The sequence below is a fragment of the Mirounga leonina genome, unplaced genomic scaffold (genome assembly GCF_011800145.1).
Source record: "Mirounga leonina isolate KUSES-001 unplaced genomic scaffold, KU_Mleo_1.0 Mir_118, whole genome shotgun sequence".
Classification (NCBI taxonomy): Eukaryota; Metazoa; Chordata; class Mammalia; order Carnivora; family Phocidae; genus Mirounga; species Mirounga leonina.
In genome coordinates, this window is record NW_023270277.1 from 5,889,184 (window position 1) to 5,914,032 (window position 24,849).

General features: G+C 50.5%; 1 long non-coding RNA gene and 1 other non-coding gene across 3 annotated transcripts; both read right to left on the reverse strand.

Annotated features, from left to right (window-relative positions):
- Positions 1 to 353: 353 nt before the first annotated feature.
- LOC118007352 lies at positions 354 to 6,583 on the reverse strand. 2 transcript variants are annotated; one of them, XR_004678392.1, is made up of 4 exons: positions 6,112 to 6,583; positions 1,844 to 2,040; positions 1,109 to 1,264; positions 354 to 433 (listed from the first exon to the last, which is right to left on the reverse strand). It is a non-coding gene; the product is annotated as an uncharacterized LOC118007352 (long non-coding RNA). The 2 variants fall into 2 exon arrangements; XR_004678391.1 differs by lacking the exon at positions 354 to 433 and having other exon boundaries at positions 909 to 1,264.
- LOC118007370 lies at positions 3,567 to 3,669 on the reverse strand. The gene has a single exon (XR_004678398.1). It is a non-coding gene; the product is annotated as a U6 spliceosomal RNA (small nuclear RNA).
- Positions 6,584 to 24,849: the final 18,266 nt, after the last annotated feature.

The following is a 24,849-nucleotide window of genomic DNA, read 5'->3' on the forward strand; positions in this document are numbered from 1 at the left end:
CGGTACAGGGTCCAGAGTCCCGCCCAGAGGGTCCTGGGGAGCCTGCTAAGCCCCACCATGACCTTGCTGTGTGACCTCAGACACATCACCTTCCCTCTCTGGGCCTGGGTTTCTGCCTGTGTAGAAATGAAGTGCATCGGTGCAATCATTTGAACAGTTCTGAGGCGCTGCCCCCCAGGAAGGCTCCAGTTCAAAATTGGGGTCATCACAGTCTCCCCGCCTGCAGCCCCTCCCCCGCCACCCCTGCTGGAGCATTTACCACAGGACTTCCCCTGCACATGGCAGCAAGTAACTTCCTCTGGGGTGGCCATGGCTCTCTGGAGGCGTCCCAGTGTCACAGGCAGCTTAGCTTCTCGCTGCTGTCAACGCCGCACAGAGAATTCTCGGCTGCATCTGCGGGGGCTGCCCTCACCAGCGGTGCATCTGTGTGAAGCTGCCACGGAAGTTAAGTGTGTCCACATGATGCATATGATTGGCCCGTCACTTTTTTTATTTAATGACATATTGTAAGCAGCTCTCATGGCTGTACGTGGACGGTTCTTTTCCGAACAGCCACACAATAATTCCATTGAGGGCTGTTTCATAGATCCAGCTGAAGCCCTACTCCGGCGATTTTATTGCAGGTTTTTCCAGTCTTTGGCTTTTATAAGTATTGCTATAATGACTCTGCTTATAGGTACTCATTCTGTATAAATGAAAAGTTCTCCGTGTGTAGATATCTACCCATATCTTTAGAGGTTCCTATTTGCCTAGAAACAAAGTCTGGTGCCCCGCACACCAGGTCCTGAGCTGCAATCACTTCGGGGCATGGGATCAGGGAAGGAAAACTCAAGCTTTCTGTAAGCAATACCTTATACTGTTTGGGAAATGGAATGAGTAAGGGGAAAATAAACAAAATGCAGCCCCTGTTGAAACCTCTTTAGAAGTGGTTTTATTAGCGGGTATGGATCTGGCAGGAGCAGAGTCACGGAAGCATGGAACAAAGGGAGGACGGTGGATGTGTCAGGCGGAAGGAGAGGCCGGGGCCACCGCTTTGTTCTGCTGGGTCAGCTCTCCCCTGGGCTGGCGAGGACAGGACCTGGGTTCAAATCCTGCTCTGTGCACTCACCTGGCACCCGGGTGTTGTTTTGTGGGAGGACTTCCATTTCCCTGTGTGTAGAATAGGACACCCAGCCAGCAGGTCACACGAGACCACCCGAGAGCGCCTGGCATGGAGGGGTCACCATCAGCCTCTGTCCTGCCATCTTCCTCCCTGCTCCAGGTCCTGAGAAAAAGAAACACTGAATCTCACAGCTGCTCCTTAAGTCCCCATGCCTCTCCCTCCAGCCTCCCCCACGGCCCCCAACTCAGTCTCAGGGCTTCCCCACCCTGTGGCCTTTCTCCTGAAGAGAGAACCCCTGACAACACCACGTCTTTGGGCACAAATGTGAGCACGTCTAGAAATCCCCAGATGATTAATAACTAAGACAACCCCCTTTGTCACTAATGATATATGGCAATAAACCTACTGGCCAATGTTTTTTTACTTATTTTTCTAGGAAAACACAGTAAGCCCAAGAACACAGAAACACAGCAACTCCGGGGTTGAGCAGGGATATTCTTAAAAATCCCAATGGTGCTTATACGATTTAGCGATCTTTCTCTTCACGTGGATGCGCCCTGGGTTAGGAGTCGGGACCCCTGCAGATGCAAACAGGAAGGGAGGCCTGGCGGGCAAAAGCACACAATGCAGTGGGCCTCACACATCCGCCCGCCATGGTCACCAGACGCTGAGCAGTCCACACCCATGCCAGGATCCACGGTCACCTGCACCCAGGCAGGCCACTGACTAATCCCAGCTCACCTAGGCCAGGTGACCTCGGGAATCAGTAACTTGAGCCGGAAGTCCCAGCCTCCTCCTCTGTAAGGGAGCATCTCTTTCCTCGAGGGTTGTCAGAGGATCCCATGAGATAAAGTTGACCAGCCAGTGGGGTAACGGCTGATGTCACCACATTCCCACAGGTCTCAGGAGGCTGTTCCCATAGTCAGATGGGCTCATGTCTGTGAAATAGTGTGAGGATATGAAAAGTGGGGCCTTTAGTCACCCCCCGCCCAGGAGCCAGCCCTGGGTCCCCACCCAGCCGGACTCCCCAGGACTGGGAAGGAAGCTCATCAGAATCCAGAATCGCTGTTAGTCACCAAAGGCTCTGCTCCCCACCTCCCCAGTGGCCTGCCTCCCTGCCCCATGAGCAGAGTCTCCCGGGTTCCCAGTCCGGGAATCAGCCTTCGGCCCTCTCCCTAGAGACACTTTGAACACTTCAAGGGCCTCACTCCAGAGAACATCAAAGACCACAGCATTTCCCATGGCATCCTTCAACCAAGTGACCTGTGAATGTCCATCCCCGTGACCCGGGAGCTCGGCTTTGACTAGGGAGCCACTGGCCCCCCAGACCCCATGCCCCAAATCCATTGCAGGGGCCGGTGACATGGCTTCCCCAGTGGAGGGGCTGAGATGGGTTCTGCCTGGGATTTGCACCTTTACCCTACTCAGTAAAGAGCTGTGTCGCTATAAACCTCTCCTCCACTTTCTTACGGGCTAATGGGTTAAACATCTTTAATTTTAGAGATAATTGCACACAACTGTAGAGCACACACTGGCCCCAGGTCCCCCAGCTCGTGATCTCTCCATGCATAGGGGACAACAATATTTTTAGGCCTATCCCAGTTACCCACCCTGGCCGCAAATGAAATATTAATGAAAGGTTATGCTCGCAGCCTTCAGAAAATGATTACTCAAGACAGCAATTATATTTTCCCCCTTTCTGTGTAATAAAACTGCACCTCACTGCGCAGTAGGAATTAATAATTCTGAACCCTGTTGTTACTGAGGCAACATCAAAGCGGAAGGGAAGGCATGCCCACAAGGGAAAACACACACACACGTCGAGACCCACAAAGAAAGTGGGTGACTTCAAAAGAGCAGGATTCTATATTCAGGGCTGGGATCCTTTCTCAAGGTCATTAGCGTCTCTAGCCGACTGAAAGAGTGGCCCAATTACAAAGCACGCAGAGAAACAGAAATGAGAACAGGACATAGCGACAACTCCAACTCCGGGTCACTCCGCATGGCCGCCAGCCTGGCAAGTACCTGCAGCCAATCGGCCAACTCCCCAGAATCCTTCCAAGGGACTCAAAAGCTCAGGACAGCCAGCTGACTCCAGAGCCAACGGGCAATTTCCATGTAAGAAGAAAGAGGACACCCCACGGCCTGGAAGAAAAATAGTGGCCATTTATTGAGCACCTGCTATATGGCAGGCAAGTGCGAAAGGCGGGAAGTCCCAACCTCATTTGATAGATAACAGCACTGAAGCTCAGAAACATTCACTGAACTGCCCAAGGTTACATGGTAAATGGCAGATTTGGGATTTAAACTGACATCAAAGAGGGTGAGGGTCATCTGTGTCTCTGCCCTGTTCATTTCAACTCCCCACAGACCACCTAGCAGGGTGCCCGGCAGAGAGTAGGTGCTCAAGAAATTGAACTTATATAACCAATGCGTGATTACACTGGATCCAGCGTCCACGCTCGGAAGGAACACTTTGTGAATTTGCAGGTCATCCTTGCGCAGGGCCCATGCTAATCTTCTCTGTATTGTCCCAATTTTAGTATATGTGCTGCCGAAGCAAGCACGAGAAAACGCAGTTGTGACTTTCAATGAGTCTCAGCGTTCAGGGAACTGGGGTAGGTGGGGGAAAGGGCGGCATGCGATTTGGCACATCCCGTGACAACAGGCACCCATCGTGCTCCCCCAACACATGCTCTAATCTTACCCCTAGAGGCACTGTCAAACGTTTTTCATAAGAGAATATAACAATCCACTAGATTAGTGGGATACCGTACGAAGCAATTACAGTTTCGTTTTGCCCTGTGACCATATGAAAATCAGAAATTTTTCATGACGTTCCCTTGAAGGAACCTTCTGCTACCAGATCATGCCCTGACCCTCGGGGGGGTGGGGGCTGCCCACCGCCCTTCAGCCCTTTAGGTAACTCTGGGGCAAATGAGAAAAACCTTAAGGCCTTAGAGAACAAGGTCATAGGTTGCAGCAGAACAGAGTTGCGTAGCTGTGACGGGGCTGCGGATCATGTGGCCCGGAGCCGGGGGCCCAACAGGCAAAGGAGAATCTGCTGACCCTACTGGAGGTGGGGAGAGCTGCTGAGGCAGGGGGAACAAAGCTGTCCTGGGGTCACTGAGGTGGGGGTGAGTGAGGCCTTCCCCTCTGACAGGGAAGAGCAGGGGTTCCCAAGAGCTGTGCATGTGGAAAGAAGGCCCAGGGAGGCCAGGAAATGGCCAGCAAGGTGGTGGGGCAGACTGACTGCTGGGTGGGTTCTTCGCGCCCCAGGATCCTTCTGGAAACTGCAGCACCTCTGTGTGTGTGTGAGGAGCTGGGGCAGCCCTTTGTGATGGGAATGCCAGGAGGGGCAGGAGAGGAGGTGAGAGGGATCTGTGAGAGATGCTCGGGGAACTCAGCTCTTCAAGCAGAGGGAGCGCGCTGGGCGGACTGAGTAGCCCTTAGACAGACAGAGTGACGGAAGCCCGGTCAAGGCCCAGTGCCCAGGCTGGCGAGAGAGTTGACGGGCAGCAGCCGGAGGAAGGGACACCCGCTTGCTGAGCATCCGGTACGTGTGCAGTATGCTCAGTGCTAGATGCAGTGTCAGAAAATGCAAACACAGCCCGTGAGGATCATGCAGCCATGTGACGACGTCGGCACAGCCCGCCGGCAGCCAGATACAGAAACAAGGGCCTGCGTCTTGCTGGGGACTCGTGACAGAGCCCAGGTGCCTCGGCAGCTCGCCCATGGACACCGCCTGCCAGGGGCGGTGTTTGCACAAAGGGCTCAGATGAAGTGCACCGGGGTCCCTGAGACACCGTCCAACCCAGGGTTCCATGAGAGCTCCCGACGGCCCTCCAGAATGAGGACACCCTGGTGGGAAGCATGGAGAACACCACGGCCAGGGGCACTGCTGGAGGGAAAGACTGAGAGAGGGTCCCACCACCTCCGGAAAAGGGCCAGAGCGCCTGCTTTTTCTGACACCAAATGAATCCACTGACACTCATCCTCCTTAGTCACATGGGGTCCCAGACCCAGAGAGCCACTGGCCAGAGGTGGCAAGGCCCCAGCCTCCTCCTGCCCTTAGCCTCTTCGTGCTTCCCTGCTCAGCAGGCCTGGCCAGAGAGGCCACACAGAGAAAGGGCACAGTGGCAGAAAGAGGGGCAGCAGGTGGTCAGCCCCCCACCGCCGGGGAGCCCAAGGGAGCTGGGTCCTGGGACCAAGCAGCGGGACTGCCATTTACAGTACAACAGAGCTCCTCAGGAAGCCTCCAGGGCCCTCACAGGCCTTCCTGACCTGCCTCTGAGTGGGGGCAGGGCCATCCTTGACATAGAACAGGCATGAGAGAGCAGGCAGGTCCGCACAGAGCCGCTGAAAGCCAGGGCTGGGACCACGGGCCTCAGCCAGTGCTGACCACAGATGCCCCAGCCTTCACATGCAACTGAGTGAGTGGCATCTGCGATGAGAAGAAGCGAGAATGTTCCCAGAACCAGATCCTCCTTCCTTCTTCCAGAAAATTGGGGCCATTTTCCGGGAAGGTTAAGAAGTCAAAGAAGCTGCTTTCCACAAGCCTGAGAGACAGGGCACTGTCCCAATCACAGATTCCATCGGTGACCACCTGCTCACGTTCAGAGGGCAGGGAGCAGGCTACCCAGGCGAGGAACATGGAGAAGCTGGGGCCAGCGCAGTCTTGGGGTTCAGAGCAAGCCCCCAACTCCCCCAGCCCCGCCCAAACCTGTAGGAAGAGTCTTTCCTCTGCAGTGTTCCTGATTCTTCCTCCACCTGAGGCCTCACCCAGCATGGGGATAGGAATGCCTGAGGATAGGGGAAGCACACCTGAGATGTGGCCACCTTGCGGCCCGGGCCTACAGGGAGACAAGAAGCCGGGCCCCCAGGTGGGAGGGGGCACCGCTCCTGCCTCAGAGAAGCACCCTGAGGGTTGTGCTGCCACCTGGTCGTGGCCATGGGGAGAGGGGGCGCTCTGCCTGGCTGGCGGAGGCACGGGGGCATCACATACTCACTATTCATTCCATAACAGTTACTGAACGCCTGGCGATGCGCAGTCTTAAAACAGAAGCGGTCTCAGAGGGGAGAGACTTGCGACTATCCGACCCAATGCAGGGTGATGGCCAGCCCAGGTCGGGACAGGGACAAGCGCCAGCGCCGGCGCGGGCACGGAGGGACGTCCGCCCTGGCCGGAGCGCGGGCTGGGGTGCAGAGCAGGGAAAGGGGGAGAGTGCGCGGCCCGCGGGACCCCGGGGCTCAGCCAGGGGCGCCTCTCTAGAGCCTGGATTGAGGAAGTTGGGGTCAGAGCTCCAGACAGGAGTCCTTGCTGCTGAATTCCCCTTCCAGACATCAGAGGCAAAGAGGAACACGCATTCGAGACCACCTGCGCCAGCACTTCCCGCTGGGCCAAAAAACAGGTCGCGCCGTCTTGAGCGCGGCCTCAGGGACAGGTTCCTCGGCGGCCCCGAAAACCACCGCTCCAGGGAGGAGGCTGCGGCCCCGGGCCGGGGGCGGAGCTCCGAGAGGCCCCGCCCACCGCACGCACCGCGCGCAGCCCCGCCCCGGTCCTCCTCCGGGTTAAGCTTCCCAGCCGGGTCCAGGACGCTTCTGCGCGCGGTTCCCGCTCCTCCGTGCACCTTCCCAGTCCAGCCTCCGGCATCTCCTGCAACTGTCAAAATCACCTCTTTTTAAGTCCATTTCATTGCTCAAGACTCTTTTTGATGAGGCCTTTCATTATTCCTGGGTCCAGATACAATCTTTCTCTCTTTTCACCACCCCACCCCCACGTCCCCCAAAACCCCACCCCACCCTCGCAATTTGTGCAAACCTCTAATCCGACTGATCAGACTATATGGCCTCCTTACCGCGGAACACTGGGAGGTCCTTAAGGACTATCTGTGGAATGGAATGAGAGAGGACTTGCATCCCTTAACCCTACAAGCAATTCCAGCTTCACCCTACGTACGCCTTTGCCTGTGGACTCTCATGACCTAGAAGAGGAACCCGGGCCCTGCCTTTGGGATGAAGTTTCCTCCCCCTGACACGAATTGCCCTCTATCTGCAGGACTCGCTGAGTGCTCCTGGGAACCGCCAGGCTCCCCTCCCCACTGCAGTCTCCAAGGGCAGCTCAGCTGGCCTTTGGTGCCCCCAATGTGCGCTGGGTGCTAGGCAGAGCGGCAGGAAAGCCACGAGACGCTGTGAAAGGTGTGCCGCAAGGTGGGAAGAGTGTGAACCTCGGGGTCAGGGGGACCCACGTTCCAACTCTGCCTGCCATGCACTGGGGTTGTGCTGAGGCAAATTCCCCATGCGTCAGTTTTTTCAGCTGTAAAATAGGGGCAGTAATCACTATTTCGCAGACCTCCGGTAAGGACTGAAGAAACGCATGAACACCTATGGGCTCTCAGCACACATCAGCGGCTATTGGATACCCAGGGCAGGGTAGATATGAAGAACACAAGCTCTGCACCCAAATTACCTGTGTCAAACCCTGGCTCCGCCACGTGTTTGTTGTGTAACTTCGGACGAGTGTCCTTACCTTTCTGTGCCTCGGTTTTCCCATCTATGAAATGGGGATAATATGCTTAACAGTTACACAATTTCTGTTTGGGGGGGTGAAAAGTTTGGGAGAGAGTGGAGGCAGCTGCACAACAGTGTAAATGGAATTAACGTCGTTGAATTGTATGCTTAAAATGGGTTAAATGGGCATTTTTATGTTATGTGTGTTTTATCACAATTTTACAAAGTTAATAATAATGTCATATACCAAGAAGCAGTGGATTATAGGATGCGAATCATATCTCAATGAAACTGTTCATAAAAAATAAAAATAAATGAGGACAATAATATTACCTGCCTGATAGGGTTGTTGGAAGGGATTAAATGAGTCTGTACAGTACTGAGAATGGTGTCCAGCTTTCCCGACGAAGGAGAAGCACAACCGGGTTTGGGGATCTGTGAAAGTTTGGGTTTTCTGGGGCCTTTTGCATTTTGTTTTAGGATCCTTTTTTATTAGTATTATACAAACCACACAGAAATGTCTGAAATTTCCACTTCTAAGTTGGCTATAAGTCACCTGACATGCACAGTGCTAGGTGGCAACAGCAGATGTTGACATTTGAGAAGTCATCCTGCTCAGAGACAGAAGGAAAGGTCACTGTGTTGAAGGGGCCTGTAAGTGATTACATTCCTGGCTACTGAGTGTAGAACTTGGTCCCCCAGAGATAGCACTGGACACTTCTAGAAGCTTCTCCTCAGGATGTCTGTTCTCATACCTCTTCTCTTTTTTCCCCTCTTTTTCTTATTTTTTCTTTTTTTGGGGAGGAATTAGATTTTATTTTTTTGTAAGCATAACTTTATTTTTATTATCCCAGTGTTATGTTTCAAGTGTACAATATAGTGATGACTCAACACTTCCATACATCACCCAGTGCTCATCACAACAAGTACCCGCCTTCATCCTCATCACCTAGTTAACCCAAACCTCCACCCACCTCCCCTCTGGTCACCATCAGATTGTTCTCTGTAATTAAGAATCTGTTTCTTGGTTTGTCTCTTTCCCTTTTTCCCTTTGCTTGTTTGTTTTGTTTCTTAAATTCCACATATGAGCAAGATCATATGGTATTCCCACATCCCCTTCTTCAACACAGCTCTGGGCTCACAACAGGAGCCAGGCCCTCAGCTGCTGGAAGAGCAGGAAACGAAGCTGGGCTCCAAGAAAGGGGTTGCCAGCTCTCAGAGGCCGGGGACCAGAAGGGAAGCCTGGGTGAAACGGCTCTTCCTCCATATGGATGTTCAGCTCGGCCTCGCCTGCCTCTTCCTAAAGTTGAACTCAAATTTGCCCCCTGGTAGAGAGGGGGCTGCAGCAAGGGGGGGGGGGGGGGGCGGGGGGGCAGAGACAGACCTGGGCATGGTGGGGGCAGGGGGAGCAGCCAGTCACTTCCAGACAGAAGTGGGTGGTGCCAGCCAGGGGCCGGATCCCACAAGGGCAGGGAGGGTGGTCCTGGTCCCGAGCAGCTCATGTCAAACCAAGACAGGGCGTAGAAGAGCTCAAGACAAGCACGCTACAAATCTTAAACCCACCCCAAATTTGGGGTAGGTTTGCAATTAAACCCAAAGACTGGAATTTGGAAGATCAAAAAACTTGTCAATTTTACCCAAATTTGCTTTAAAATGAGAACAATGAGATTTGAGAGCAGAGGCTGGGCTTATGGCGGACTGCTGTGTTCTGGATTCTAAAGGAGGAATGCGCTTGAGTCCCAAGTTCCCTCCTGTCCCTGGCCACCGCAAGGCACCCGGAAGCACTGTCTCCTCCCAGGGCTGGGGGCCCAGGTGTGAACCCCAGACAACCCCAGACATCCACCCAGCCCAGCTGGAAGGGCACATTTCACCCTCTGGGGCTGTTGGCTTTACTCTGGGCTGAACCCAGTCAAGACCCAAAGGAGTACAGCGTGCTGAGTGCGCACCAGGGAGGGGAGGAAGTGAGCTGTCCAACTTCTGCTTCCCCTCCCCCCACAGGCTGTCCTGGGGGTGGGCCCTTCCCCCGTGTGGGGGCTGGGGAACCGGGCTTTCCCCTAAAAACTCTGCTTGTGAGAAGGACACCAGGCAGGATAGAACCAGCGGCAGCTCCACAGCACAAGCCCCCTGTACTCCCCGATCCAGCATGTCCCCTCGGTCCCAGCTCCTTGTCTCACTCAAGGTGGGCTGCAGTGACAAATGGCACCGAAGTGGCCTGCGCTCCATCATAGGCCCTGACTCTGGGGGCCACGGAACTGTGGCAGGGCTTTGCAGCAAGCCTGGGTGCTGCAGGGCCCGGGAAACAATCGGGAAGCCCTCGAGCCCTCTGGTTCCCTCCCCCAAGCCAGGCTTTAGTCCTGAGCTCCTCCCCTCTCTCCCAGTTCCAGTAGTATGGCCAAGAGCTCCCTGATAAATACCAGTTTGGCACACTGCACTAAATGCCTAATCTTTCTAATCCTTGAGCCAACTTGGTGTAAGGTCACCACATTTTCCAGATTTGGAAACCAGAGCCCAGAGAGGCCGCTAGTCAATGGCAGAGCCCCATCAGAAGCCAGGTGCACCTGCCCGCGGCCTCGTGCCCCTCCCCTCAGAGCCCCTGGCCTTGAGCAGGCCGCCCCACCCTCCTCTGCTCAGGACCCACACTGACTCCACTGGCTTTCCCAGAGCCCCCGTGGAGTCCCACAGGCCCTCAGGTCAAAAGCCTCCAAAACACTTCAGCCAGAACCATCTTGCAACCCCAAATAGGACTCTAGAAGGAGAGAGGCAGAAAGATGCTCAGGCCCCCCGCTAGCCTCCAGGCCCCCTTTATCCTCTCTCCCATTTAACAACCACTTCATGGGAAGGGGGTGCAGGTGTGAGCCCTTTGCTTGTCCTAGCCACTGGGTGATCTCACTGTTGTTACTCCCATTTCGCACGTGGAAAACTAAGGCACACAGAGGCCGCATGGACCACCCTGGGTGTTAGTAGCAGTAAGCACCAGAGCTGGGACTTGAGCCCAGGCCACGCACCTCCACGCCTGTCTCCCTACAGAGACCATCACCTGGTGAGACGGATCTCAGTAGCCCTCCCGCATCTGGGCCACACACACTGCTTCCTGCAAGGAAGGGGGGGTGGGCGGGAGGAGAGCGGTGCAAAATCCCGAAGGGCAGGGTAGTGCCTTTTAGCCTCTAGGAAGCGCATCCTCCCCTACCTTCTTGGAATAGTCACGGGAGAGCTGGCTCATTGATCTGTTGAGTCACACTGCTCTGGGAGATGAGGTTGAAATATGCACCAGTCACAGCCTCGTAGGATCATTAGGACACACGCCATAGCCCATTTCCTACAACCCAAGAAGAAGCTCTCACATGAAGCTGTCAGGCCAGTTGGCTCCAGTACAAATCTCAGCTAAGGAGACCTGCCTGCTAGTGTCAGTACACGGGGAGTGCTCGGGGAGATGTAAGGCGTCGCTACCCCAGGACTGCAGTCGGAGGTGGCCGGTGCTCAGAGAGACGTCATCTGATGGAATAGCAGAACACTTACAACATCTTTAAACATCTGCACGCCGAGAGGTCACAGTACGGATGAGTCAAAGAGTGAAAGTGGTAGGATGGCTCCCCTGAGAAAGGATGCCTGTCCCATGCTCTTCAGATGGTGACTCATGGCCTTCTCTCTCCCTCGCCTCCCTCCCATCACAGGCCTTGTGACAGGTACCGTCTCTCCCAGCTCCTAAAGTTTCTTCACGCTGCTTGCTGGCTTTCTGGAAGGATTTGGAGGGAGTTGTTATGTGTGTACTTTTGAACATTGTAATTCTGTATTGTGAAAATCTAGCACTTAATAAAATAACCATGACTGCTTATTTGTAATGAGTCTTGATGTTCTCTGGAAGGTTCCTTCTTATAAATGGAAGCTGGTTCTTATAAATATTTGGTCAATTAGCCGTACTATCTGAAATAAATCGTTTGCTCTCAGTTTTTATGGTGGTTAACAGTTTGTGAAGCAATTTTTACATACATTAGCCAGTGGCTGGAACATTATCAGTGCATATAAAAGTTTATGGAATTGTAACTGAGTTATCCAATCTGATTTTCACAAGGGCTTATGAGGGGTTAGAGTTTTGTTGGCAGGAGGAGCTGCCTTTTTTTTTTTTTTGAAAGATTTTATTTATTCATTTGAGAGCGAGAGAGCATGAGAGAGAGAGAGAGCCCGAGCAGGGGAAGGGGTACAGGGACAGGGAGAAGCAGGCTTCCCATGGAGCAGAGAGCCCGATGCAGGGCTCGATCCCAGGACCCCGGGATCATGACCTGAGCCGAAGGCAGATGCTTAACTGACTGAGCCACCTAGGCGCCCAGGGCTGCCTTTTTAAAAGGAAAATCTTGGGCGCCTGGGTGGCTCAGTTGGTTAAGCGACTGCCTTCGGCTCAGGTCATGATCCTGGAGTCCCGGGATCGAGTCCCGCATCGGGCTCCCTGCTCGGCAGGGAGTCTGCTTCTCCCTCTGCCCCTCCCCCCTCTCATGTGCTCTCTCTCATTCTTTCTCTCTGAAATGAATAAATAAAATCTTTAAAAAATAAATAAATAAATAAATAAATAAAAGGAAAATCTTATGTGCCCACAGTGAACAAATTTGGTCACTACAAAAGATTATACAATCTCCAGGGAACTTCCCACCCATTTCACAGAGCCCCACACTCTCCAGATGTAACCACTGCCTATATAGTTTTCTATAAATCCATCCAGAAATGTTTCGCCTCCACAAACACATACAGATACCTCTTTGCAAAGAATAGATGTATATCATCATCACAAGTTTTTGTCTTTTTGTTTAAATCAAATAACATACCGCATCATATTTTCCATAGAAAATGTGCCTTACTCATTTCAAGGGCAGTATAATACTCTGTTATATGATGGATCATAATTTACCGACCAAGCTTCTAGTTTATCACATTACGAATCTTTCTGTAAGGGAACAACCTTGCTCACCTATCTTTGCTCGCATTGCCAGAGTCTATTTGCAGGATAAATCCCCAGGATTAGAAATGGAAGCCTCAAAATATATGCACTTGTGATGCTGATATTTAATGTAAAATTGCCACCAAATAAAATGAAATCCAGACGATTTACACGAGTGTTTCGGAACCCTATGTCTCCACAACCTTCTCAATATTGCAGATGGATGGCCAAACTGGCTCATCGTGGCCAATGTAATTGGTAAAGAAAGGGCATCTCGATCTGACTTGCATTTATGAGTCAGTGAAGAGGAGCATCTTTTCACATATTCCCAAGTTACTGGTTTTTCATTTTGTAAAGTACGCCTAGGTTCAGAGAAGTTGAGAAGTGCAATTTTCAAATGTTTCTCTCCGTAGTGAGGAGCAGACACCTAGGCCTGATGTCAGCTCCAGGGTAATAGCTCGCGAGAATGCAAGTGGAGGGGTCCACCAACACCCCCAACTTCATTTTCGGGCCAAAGCGTTTTCTACTAAATCCCTCTACACACGGGACATCTGAAAAGAGGAGAAATGGCGTTGATTTGCCTAGTAACTGGACTGAACACCACCTCTCTGGGCTTCCCGTTCTTCCCCAAGAGAGAGGGTGCCAGTCACCCAAATGTCCACTAACCTTCACCAAAAGGCAACCCCTTTTGGCGAGCAGAAGAAATTGGGTGGGGGATGGCCTTTGGAATCATTGTGTCTTCTCCTCCCAACAGTACAGGACTCGTCTCTTTTGTTGTGTTTGTCCTGCTTATCCTTTTAACATTTAAATCTTCACTCCACCTGGATGACAACATTCATGTGGTTCGAAACTCAAAACAATATAACCAGGTAAATTTTGAGAAATCTGTTTCTACCTCATGCTTGATCACCACCTCCTCCCCCGACTTCGTTCCTCCCCTCATAATTTCTCATCCCTTTATTGTTAATAGTTTTTATCATTAAAATAATAGTTTTCTCTCATTTTCCAAATTTCAAAATATATAACAGTGCATTGGGTTTTTCAAATGATCTTTGACTACTCCACCCCACTGCCCCACCTAGAAGGCACTTTCTTTCTTTCTTCTGGAAAACCCTGGATGAGAGACCTCCAAAGTCCTGGCCAGAATTAAGAGCATGGGATAAAAGAGAAGGAGCCAGAGTTCAGCAGCTATAAAAAAAATATTGTTTTAAGGGGCGCCTGAGTGGTGGCGCAGTCGGTTGAGCCTCCGACTCTTGGTTTTGGCTGGAGTCATGGTCCTAGGGTCATGGGATTGAGCCCCACATCGGGCTCTGTGCTCAGCTCAGAGTCTGCTTAAGATTCTCTTCTCCCTCTGCCCCTCCCCCCTGCTCTTTCTCTCTCTCTCTCAATGGGTAAATAAATCTTAAAAAAAAAAACAAAAATGTTTTAAGTGCCCATATTTCCCAGTAGGGAAATCGTTACTTGGTGAGTGGGCACCTCATCCCAGACAGTATTCAAGGAGTCAGGGACATTGCAGATTTCTGCACTTCTCAGAAGAAAGGAGCATTAGGTTTCGCCCACATCCACAATCCCATGCTGAAATCCACTCATTCATGTATTCAAAAAGCATATAGAAAGCTTCCTCTATGCCTAGCCACATGCTAGGAATCGCCCACAGAAAACAGAATCTCAACTCTTTTCCTGCATTCGAGGGGTTACAGTCTGATAGACAATCCATATGGAGTCCGGGGCTGTGGTGCCCAGCTGGGCAGGTACTGTGATGCGCAAATTTCCCAAAGACACAGAGGCCCTGAGGCAGATAGCCAGTTAACAGACAGACAGACACATAAAAAAAGATCGTCATTAGATGCCTAGAGTCAGCGGAAGGGGACGGTGGGGAGCAGAATGTAACGGGAACAGAGCTTCGAGAAGAGGGGTCTTGGCTGAATCCTGAGCGACAGCCTCTCTTCATCCACATGCCTGGGTGGCCTCCCTGCTTACCAGGTGCCAGCAAGGTGGGACTGATAGTTCTCAGGGGGCATGGGCACTACTGGATTCTGAGCCTGTGATAAGAGACCTGCGTTCTCTTCTGGGCTCTGCCTCTGAATGACTTCAGCCTTCGGCAGCCACTCGGCTTCCCTTCCACAGCTTTCTCAATGATTCCTGGGCCTTCCTCACTTTGTGCAGGGGTTCAAAATATGCACAGGGCTCTAAAGGCCCAGTAAAAATCCATCCTCGGCTGATGGTCCATCACCCAGACCCTGCTGAGGGAGGAAAAAAAGCAATAATTCTATGAGAATTCTGTGAGAATTATTGGAAGGCCAGAGGAAATAAATCCCAAACCACTGCAGGGTCTATGGTCCATCGGGACTTGCCCCACATTGAGAATTTATCCCAAGATGCAGTAGAAGGCACAGAGTGGAAAGCAATGAAAACAACACACAGCGGCATCTCATCTGTGCCGGGAACCATGATAGATGCTCTATGTCCATTATTCTATGTTAGAGGTTTAAAATCGCTGTTATGGGCTGAACTGTGTCCCCCCCTCCCAATTCCTAACCCCACTGCTTCAGAATGGGACTATATTTGGAGAGAGAACCTTTCAAGAGGTAATTTAGGTAAAATGAGGTCATCAGAGTGGGCCCAAATCCAACATGACTGGTGTCCTTACAGTAAGAGGAGATTAGGATACAGACTCGCACAGACCATGTGAGGAGACAGAGAGAAGGTGGCCATCTACAAGGCATGGAGAGAGGCCGCAGGAGAGACCAAGCCTGATGACACCTTGATCGTGGACTTCCAGCCTTTCAGGAGTGTGAGACAATACATACATCTCTGTGTTTAAGTCCCCAGGCTGTAATATTCAGTGACGGCAGTACTAGCAAAATGATAAGCCATGATTTATCACCTCCACGTTTTTTATCTCTTTTTTGAGCAATCTGTGGCTCAACCCATTATAAGAGTAGATGAAAAGTCCTTAAAAGAGGAAGCCACAGGCAGTGTGTCTCACACACGTGTGCAAGCACAATACACACACACACACACACATGCCCATCTCTCAATAAAGTTCGCTCCTACCAGCTCAAGTGCTGGTTCCAGTCCACAGTAAATCCTGATTGATGCACCACCTTGAGAAAGGAGAACAGGCTTCATGTCTCCTCAGTGCCCACTTCCACCTGTCTTCCCACCCCACCCCAGGGAAAGCTTGGCCCCAGGTCATGGCACACTTGACCAAAAATGGCCATGGCCTTATATTTGGAGGAGATAATAAATTTCCCTTTCGCTCTCAATAAATAATGATGTGGCTAGGACTTTAGGAGCAGGTTCCTGCCATGCCCAGAACGTGTCCACGCTTCCGTTCCCTGCCAGCTCTGAGGACACTCATCTGGTAGGATGCACTCACTGGGCGGTGCCCATGCAGGCTGGGTCCCTAACCGGGAGCTTGGACAAGGCCCAATGGAGGGGGTGCCAAGCTGGGCCAGTGCCTCCTCTGCAGCAGGGCAGAGAGCCCCACAGCTCTTCCCGAAGCGCCCTTAACTTTTTTTCCCTCATAGAAGAACACTGCAGCCGAGCCAGGAGCTGAGAAGTGTCATCAGGACGTGGAGGCCATGTTTGTTCACTGCAAGAAGCCTCTGTCCTGCAAACAAGGGTCAGAGATGAGCCGAAAGTGGGTCTACCCGCCAAAAACACTGAGACATCTTATGATGGCCTTTTCCCCTTTTTAAGGTTTCAAAAGATGTCATTTAGTCTAAGCTGTAATGTGGGCTTCTTCCTTTCTGTATAGCTATACCTGATGAAAACTGTTTCTCCATCCAGTGAAAACCCTTGAAAAAACACACCATAAAAATAAATCTTTATTTTTCATGATGTTATCTTACTGAAAACACAACAATACAATAAAAGAATAAAATAAGCATCCAAGACTAAAGTTGCCCTGCAGCCCATACCTTAATAAAAATTAATGTTTCTCTTTTATTCAAATGATTCTTGTCCATCTGCACACCGAATTTTCACATACAAAAGAAAAAACATTAAATAGTAAATAACAAGTAGTTTATTTTTTTTCTCTTCGTAACAAATGTGTTTGCCTTGGAAGGACATGTGGGTACTAATATGAAAATGAGCAGAAAGCATAAAGTCATGGAGTCATCAGCTGTCATCAGAAGACCCAGGGGGCCTGAGAAAGAGTCCCTGCTCTGCCCGCTTGTCACACTCGAGGAAACACCAGCGGCAGCTCCAGAACTGGTCCCCAGAGTCCCTTACAATGTGGTCAGCACCACCTTCCAAGACGCTGTGCCATACTTGCTCCCCCTGGGTAACAGACTTGCGTTGGTAAGCATGGTCCTATTTGAGAAAATTTCACCCCCCTACATCCGAAATTTCCCCTTGCCTGCATCCCTTCCCTCCTCACCCATATCTGCTCTGGATGAGTCATCCGGCCAGCAGGCCGATTCAAGAGGCCTTCGAGGCTAGTTCTCATCCCTTCCAGGACAAGCAGTTTCCAAGTATCCTTTTTTCTAGCACGCTGCAGTGAGCATCCGCACACAGCCCAGGCTGGGAGGCCCAGTTGAGCCTGCAGCCTCTCCCCACACCTGCTTCTGGGCTGGAACTTCCCTGGGAGAGGCTCCGTCCAGCCCTCTGCTGCCGTGCAGACCACAGTCTGGCAGTGAAGATACTGCCCGATACCCACTCACCCACTTACTGCCCCTCCCCGCTCCGCCCCGGGGCTGCACAGAGCCCACCTGTGTGCTCCTGGCTCCTTGAACAGTCCCCGTGCAGGGGGCTGCAGCCCAGATGCCAGGCTCCATGCCCCACTTGCAGACCCGTTCCAGCCTCTTCCCTGGGGACTGGCCCTTCGTCTCCTCTCCAGGCCAAGTCTTCAGCTTGACTCACCCCCTAGCTCAACAGGAGCTCCCACTGCAGCCCCCAGACTCCCCGGAATGGGGGGAGGGGAGGGATGGGATGGGACAGGGGTGGGGGACAGGGAGGGGATAGGACAGTGGCCCTCAACCACATCCTAGGCCCCGTGGCCAATTCCAGCTCATCACAGACCAAGTCAGAACTGTGAAGCACAAGCCTCGAGAAAGGGGTAAACCTTTCACACTACGACTCCAGAACTCAGAAGTATTCCAGAGTGTTCCCCAGGAACTTTTTCATTAGGCACCCTACACTCTAGACTCTCCCAAATAATGCTGACACATGACCAAACACACGCGCACACACACACTAACACTTTCAGCAAACTACATGCGGTCGTATGTGCAGAAATTGCAATATTCAGTAAGGAAAAGGAAACTAAATGCTTCTAATTAACCAGAGGAGGCGTGAAGGGCTGGGGGGCATCCGCCCAAATACGAGAGTACGTGTTAATTTTGCTCAAGGCCATCGGCATCGCCCATGTGCGGCCCGCTCTCCTCCTTCCTTCTCTCCTTCTCTCCCTCACCCGGAGGACAAGGATGTCTTGGGCATGCGGTCCTCAGACTCCTAGGAAAACTACCTATCTTGAGACACGGCTGGCACTTGGGAATCATGGGCCATGAAGAAGAGGGCGGTGAGGCTGATCCTGGACCCGGGCGGCAGAGGCTGTCCTTGGAACAGGCTGGGGGACCCTCAAGTCCTGCGCCAATTTGCCGCCAAAAGGTAAGGGAGCGTGTGTGAAACTGCAGACCATGTGTGCATGAGCCTTGATGTGTCACGTGGTGTGTGGCCACGTGTGAACACGTGTGTGGAAGACTCTGAACAAGCACACGTGCATGAAGAGCGTGTGTAATGTGCGCTGGAGGGTGAGTGAGGCTGCAGCCGTTGTGCATGCGATGCGTTGGAGGGAGGCTGCAAGTGGAGGGGTTGGGGGGTCGATCTCCAAGCAGGGGAACCATTGCACAGCAGGACAGGGGATCAGAGAAACCTCCCCTTCTTGAGCCCTGTGCCCTAGTACGTTGGCAGATTATCAAGGCCTGGGGAGGACCATCAAGGATCCCCCAGCCTGAGAACAGCAGAGCTAAACTAAAATCAATTGAAATAAACCACATGGAGAAGCAAGGTCGGAGGAAAGTCCCCAGTGGCCAACCACAGGCCCATAAAGACCAACACAATTAGCAGATCAGTGAGGGGCAAAGAGACAAATCTGTTTCCCTAATCAGGACCATGAATGCAGACCTATCCGTGACTCCCAGGGGCATGGAGTCCCCTGGCTCTGGTGGCAGAAGAGTGGGTGGGACCCCAGCCTGCCTCACTGGAGCTGTGGGACCCTGTTCCAGTCGGTCCATGCAGTCGGGCCACCTCGGAAGCTAACCACACTTCCCTCGGACAATGGTCAAGAGAATGGGCTCACGTCCACCAAGGCAGTCTGTGACCGTCACGTGCTGAGTAATCACTAGTCCCGTTTCCAGAAAGGACCCGCAGCTGCTCTTGGCAGAGCGAGACAGCCCACACACCGAGGAGCATAAGGACCTGGAGGAGCGACCAGCGGGCGAGGCTGCGCAGTACACAGCTCACCATGGGTCTACAACACCCTAAGAATCTACAACTCACGGTGGGTATGCTATATACGACGAACATAAAATACACAAAACACAGTGGAGATACAGCTTTGCCCTGCTATCCGAAAGCTGAGCATTCCCATGAAAACGTCCATAAGCCAAAATGGCGTAAAGCAAAGAAGCGATTACCATTAATTTATATGGAAAAACTGTTGAGCGTTCCCAGACCCCAAGAATCACCTCTCTTAAGCTTTTCTGATACCTTTAGAACACACTTGCTAAAAGACGCACAAAATAAATCAAGATAAATCACAGAGGCTCACAGACACAGTTCAAAGCTCTGGAGGCTGGTCGCTGAGACGCGGAGTGTGGGTCCCGGGGAAGGCGCGTGGCGGGACAACCCTTGCTGCTCTTCTGCTTTCTTTCAGTTAATGAAAAAAGTACAAATGTACATCTTTCATTTAGCAGGGAATCCCTATACAATATCCGATGAAGGCCTGAACCCGGAGGGTGGGAGCAGAAATGGGAAGGGTGGGCAGAGGTGGCATGAGACATACATATCCAGGGCAGGGTCGCCGGCAGGATGTGGGGTTTCAGCAGTCTCTAATTTGGGAGACAGCCAGGGCCCCGGTGCCATGTGCAAGATATGAGGGTGCGACTCCAGGAACAGGTCAACTCTCCCGGCAATGTCGTGTCTGCCTCCTCCTGGCAGCCTTCCCAGGAGCCCATCTCAGTCTTTGGGCCACTGCAGCTAAGGAGAATCCACGGAGGCACCATCCGCACACAGGTGAGCTGGTTTATAGGAAAACATCCTGCTCTTCTCCAGTCCGGAGGAAGAACCAGAAAGGACCCCATTCCCTGCCCCCTCCCTGGGGGAGGGCCAGGTTCAGAGAGCCCAGAACCGGGCCACGAGTGTTCCCAGAGGCAGACCACGTTGGGGAAGCCAGAGTTCAAGTCCACCTGGGGCAGTGGGGAGGGCCTGGACTCAGACAGACACAGGTGCCCAGGTGGAAGGCAGGATGAGAGATAGGAGGTGCATACACAGCACCTCAGCCCTGAAACTTGCTGTCTCCCAGACAGATACCATTCTCACGGGAACCAATCACAGGGCAGGGCTAACTTCTGTGTTTCCACGTGAAAAGCTTTCTTCCTCAGTCAGGTCTGCAGGACCTGATCAGAATCCGAACTCCTGGGGCCGGAACCGCCCTCTACACACACCTCCAAACAGAGGCTGAGGATCTGGGCCGTTTCAACAACCAAAGGAAGCAACATCAGGAACCAAACACATGCTGGTTGTTCTCACAGGCTTCCACGGACAGCAGAAGCTGCCCCTCACTGTTATTAACTTTCTAAGAAAGGCTCTTCCTTTCTCACAAAGTTCCTCCAGGAGCAGGACTCCTCCTTCTCCTCCAAACCCACCAAACCTTCTCATGACCAAACTGCCCTGACTTGGTGGGAGGGTCCCACGGTGACCATGGGAGAGCAGGTTTCCTGCTTCTGAGGTTCAGAGCACAAACACCCTCCTGGGCCAAACCTGCCCCAAGGCCGGCTTAATTGGAAATGACTGACAGAACATTCTAGACACCAAGAGCTCTCAGGACAACAGTGGATTCTCATTAAAGGTCTTGGGAGTCCCTCCACCACGGCTGAGGTGGGCACATCAGGCACTGGGTGAATCCACTCCCTCAGGGATGAGAACCCAGGCAGCTGAAGGAATTTATCACAATAACTGAGAAACTGGACACATTTGTCACACTCAGAAATCTCCAGAGACCCAAGTTTGCGGTGACGATTGGCCATCTATAGCCATCAGGGCGTTGGGAGGGTGTGGCTGGTGGCAAGTTTATGCTTACAGAACAATAAAATGGGGAGAATCTTCATCTCTGGAAGAACACCGCATGAAAAAAAATAGAACGACTTTTTTTGAACTTGGAAACTATGTCATATCTCTCCATGCACTTTAAACATTTCACGATTCAGAGACTGCGAGCATCAATCCTTCTAATACAGTAGCCTCATTATTCTGTTTTATTAAAGACAATTTTTGAAACTTCATTCTCTGAGAAGGGATGCATGAGAAATATGTAGTCCACATGGAGAACAAAGAATCAGTCTTCAATTTAAATTTAAAAATTAAAAATAGCAATAAAATAGAAGGTAACTTTACCCTCCCCTGACTCAAGAACCATTCACCTGGACTCTTTGCAGAAACATTTAAAAACATTTGTGGGAGTGGAGGTGTGCTTGCCTGGTGACTGGATCCTCACACACTTCTGAAAGCAGTGCAAATTGTCACAATCCTTTCCAGAAGCAATGGAACCATATGTATACCCTCAAAATATTCTAACCTTTTGACCCAGAAATCAATCTGCTGGGAACCTGCCCTAAGGAAACAATTTGGAAGAACCAAAATGCCATATGCACAAATACGTTCACTGTAGGGGTGCCTGGGTGGCTCAGTCATTTAAGCATCTGCCTTCGGCTCAGGTCATGATCCCAGGGTCCTGGGATCGAGCCCCGCATCGGGCTCCCTGCTCAACGGGGGTCTGCTTCTCCCTCTGCCCTTCCCACCCCCTCCCCGCCCCCTACTCCCCACTCATGCTCTCTCTCTCTCTCTCTCCCTCCCTCTCGCAAAAATAAATAAATAAAATCTTTAAAAAATATGTGTTCACTGTGGGGTTTTCTATATGTTAAATGTTGAACACAACTGAAGTATTCAACATCTGGATGTCAAAGCAAATTAAGTCACATCAAATCAATATAATATTATACAGTGATGAAAATTATCATTTTAACTGCAGTAACAAAGAAAAGGTTATTGGTATTATTACATGAAGAAAATATGTGACTATTGGACAAGGTCAAGAAGGCACTTTCCCAAAATGAAAGCAGTGTCAAGTTCATGTTCTTTTTACCTGTTAAACTGTCCTTCATTTTATTCCAGAATATTCTCTGTCAGGGAATCACAGTTATACTTGCTTTATTAGGATGCTGGAAATAGGAATTTACTCTTCAAAAATTATTTCTGAGAATTTATTCTAAGGAAATTATCACACATTCACTGCTGTATTACTTCTACTTTTTTAGATGAGAATAATCTAGATCACCAATAATAAAAGAATAAAACAAATCGTCTGTATCCAGGGGCACCTGGGTGGCTCAGTCAGTTGAGCATCCGAGTCTTGATTTTGGCTCAGGTCATGATCTCAGGGTCATGAGATCCAGCCTAGTGTTGGGCTCCATGCTCAGCGGGAAGTCTGCTTGAGATTCTCTCTCTCCCTCTCCCTCTGCCCCTACCCCTGCTCATGTGCTCGTTCTCTCTCAAAATAAAAAATCATGTGTACCCAACCATGGAACATTGTGCCTCTAATCAAAACTGTGACATAGAGAAATGTTTCAGATATATTAGATGAATAAAGCAAATTACAAAATTGATCTGAAAATCTGATTCCTCTTTTGTAAAATTATATATTTTGTCTTTAATTTTAATTTCTTAACTTTTTCCTTTTATATAATAAAAAATATTTGAAAATGGAAGAAATGAAAAAAAAAAAAGAAAATGGAAGAAATGTTCCCACAGCTGAGCCTAATAATTTAAGCATAAAAATATCTAAGAGTTAAGAGCTAAAACTATAAAGCTCTTAGAAGAAAACATAGCTATACATCTTCATGACCTTGGATCAGGCAATGGTTTCTCACATGTGACAGCAAGAGCACAAACAAGCAAAATAAATAAATAAATAAGTGAATTGTACTTCATCAAAATTAAAGACTGGTGTGACAAAGGACACCCACAAGAAAATGAAAAGAGAATCCACAGAACGGGAGAAGATATTTGCAGATCATGTATCTGATAAGGGTTTAGTACCAGAATATATCAAAGAACTCTTACAATTCAAAAATGGGCAGAGGATCTGAATAGACCTGTCTCCAAAGAAGACATACAAATGTTCAATAAGCACATGAAAAGATGCTCAATAGCATTAGTCATTAGGGAGATGCAAATCAAAATCACAATGATGGGGGGATGGGGTAACTGGCGGACAGGCATTGAGGAGGGCACTTGATGTGTTGAGCACTGGGTATTATATACAAATGATGAATCACTAAATTCTACCCCTGAAACTAATAATACACTATATGTTAACTAAATTGAATTTAAATTAAATTTTTTTAAATTTTTTTAAAAGATGTAAAAAAGAAGAGTCACAATGAGATACCACTTCACACCCACTAGGATCCTCAAACCAAAAAGGTGGACAGTGGAAAGCACCGATAAGGATGAGGAGAGATTGGAGCCCTGACACGTTGTTGGTGGGAATGTAACAAAGTGAAGCCACTCTGGAAACCAGTTGGGCAGTTCCTCAAAAAGTTAAACATCATTAGCATATGACCCTGCAATTCTCTGGCAAGGTTCCTACCCAGGAGAACTGAAAACATATGTCCACACAAAAACTTGTACAGGAATGCTTATAGCAACCGATTCATAATAGTCAAAAAGTGGGAGCAACTCAAATGTCCATCAACTGATGAATGGACAAATAAAAGGTGGTACATCCATAAAATGGAATATTATTCACCCGTAAAAAGAATGAATGGCTGACACACACTACATCATAGAAGAACCACGAGATTATCATGCTCAGTGAAAACAACTAGACACAACCGGCCTTATATTACAGGATTTTATTATAGGAAATAGAGCAAATCCATAGACAGAAACTAGATTAGTTGCCAAGATGCCAGGGCCTGGTGGGGAGAGAATGAAGAGTGGCTGCTTATAGGTACGAGATATTTTCTGAGGATGTTGGAAATGTTCTGGAATTGGATAGTAATGATGACTGCACAATTTTATGAATATACTAAACACCACTGTGTGAGGCACTTTAAAGGACCAGATTGTATGGTGTGTGAATTACATCTCAACTATATATGTATATGAGTAAACTGGAATGAATCATTATTTACAGGTCATTTTAACCCCAGATGGCAGATGCAAAGACTCTATACCCTCGTACTTTTGAATTTCCCACTGACAGCCACCAGAAAAGCATTAAGATGGCCTCGGCAGATAGTGAGCAGAACGTTCTCTCCTTGAGTTAATAACACAAGGCAATGTTCGCACAGAGATTCTGGATCTGTGGATGATTTGGGGGGGAAAATCACATTGGCTTAAAGAAAATGGGGACAAACCCTAGGTTTAAATACTGTAAACGAGTCAAAGATTGGGACATAGAGTCAAGTGGGAATTGCCAAATCTGAATTTTTTTCTTTATCATAAACCTACACTCCTGACTGGAGTAATCCTCGGGAGCACAGCCCCGCCGCCGGATAGGACTCTGTCCACACGCTGTCCTCTGTCTCCTGCTTTGAGCCAAAGATCACTTCCTATGGTCCAAGAAAAGGTACGGGACGGCTTTCCTCAGCAGCTAACCTGGGCTGTGACCGCCTTTGCCCTTGGTTCAGTTCGTGCTCTGAACACTCACAGCCCGGCCCGGCCCAGGGGACAGCGCTGTGTACGCAGGATGCCGCAGACCAGGGGATAGACCGCAACGTGAACAAGACGGACTTTCCCCCGAAGTGCAGGGTCCTTACCTTCTCTCGGTTTAACCCAGAACCGACTCCAGGAGTGAGGTCGGCTTCGGTAAGCCCACCACAGAGGACGGCAGGGACAGCCAGCATCTGAGACAGAGGGGACGTACGGGTCATCGGTCGGGTCCAGCCTGCCATCCCCAACAGCAGCCCTGGCCCCAGCAGGTGGTCCTGCCACCCCTGTGGCGACACCCAGTTGGAAGGAGCCCACCCAGCACCCCACAAGGCGGCCTTCCCTGCTCTGGGGCGGTGCTAACTGA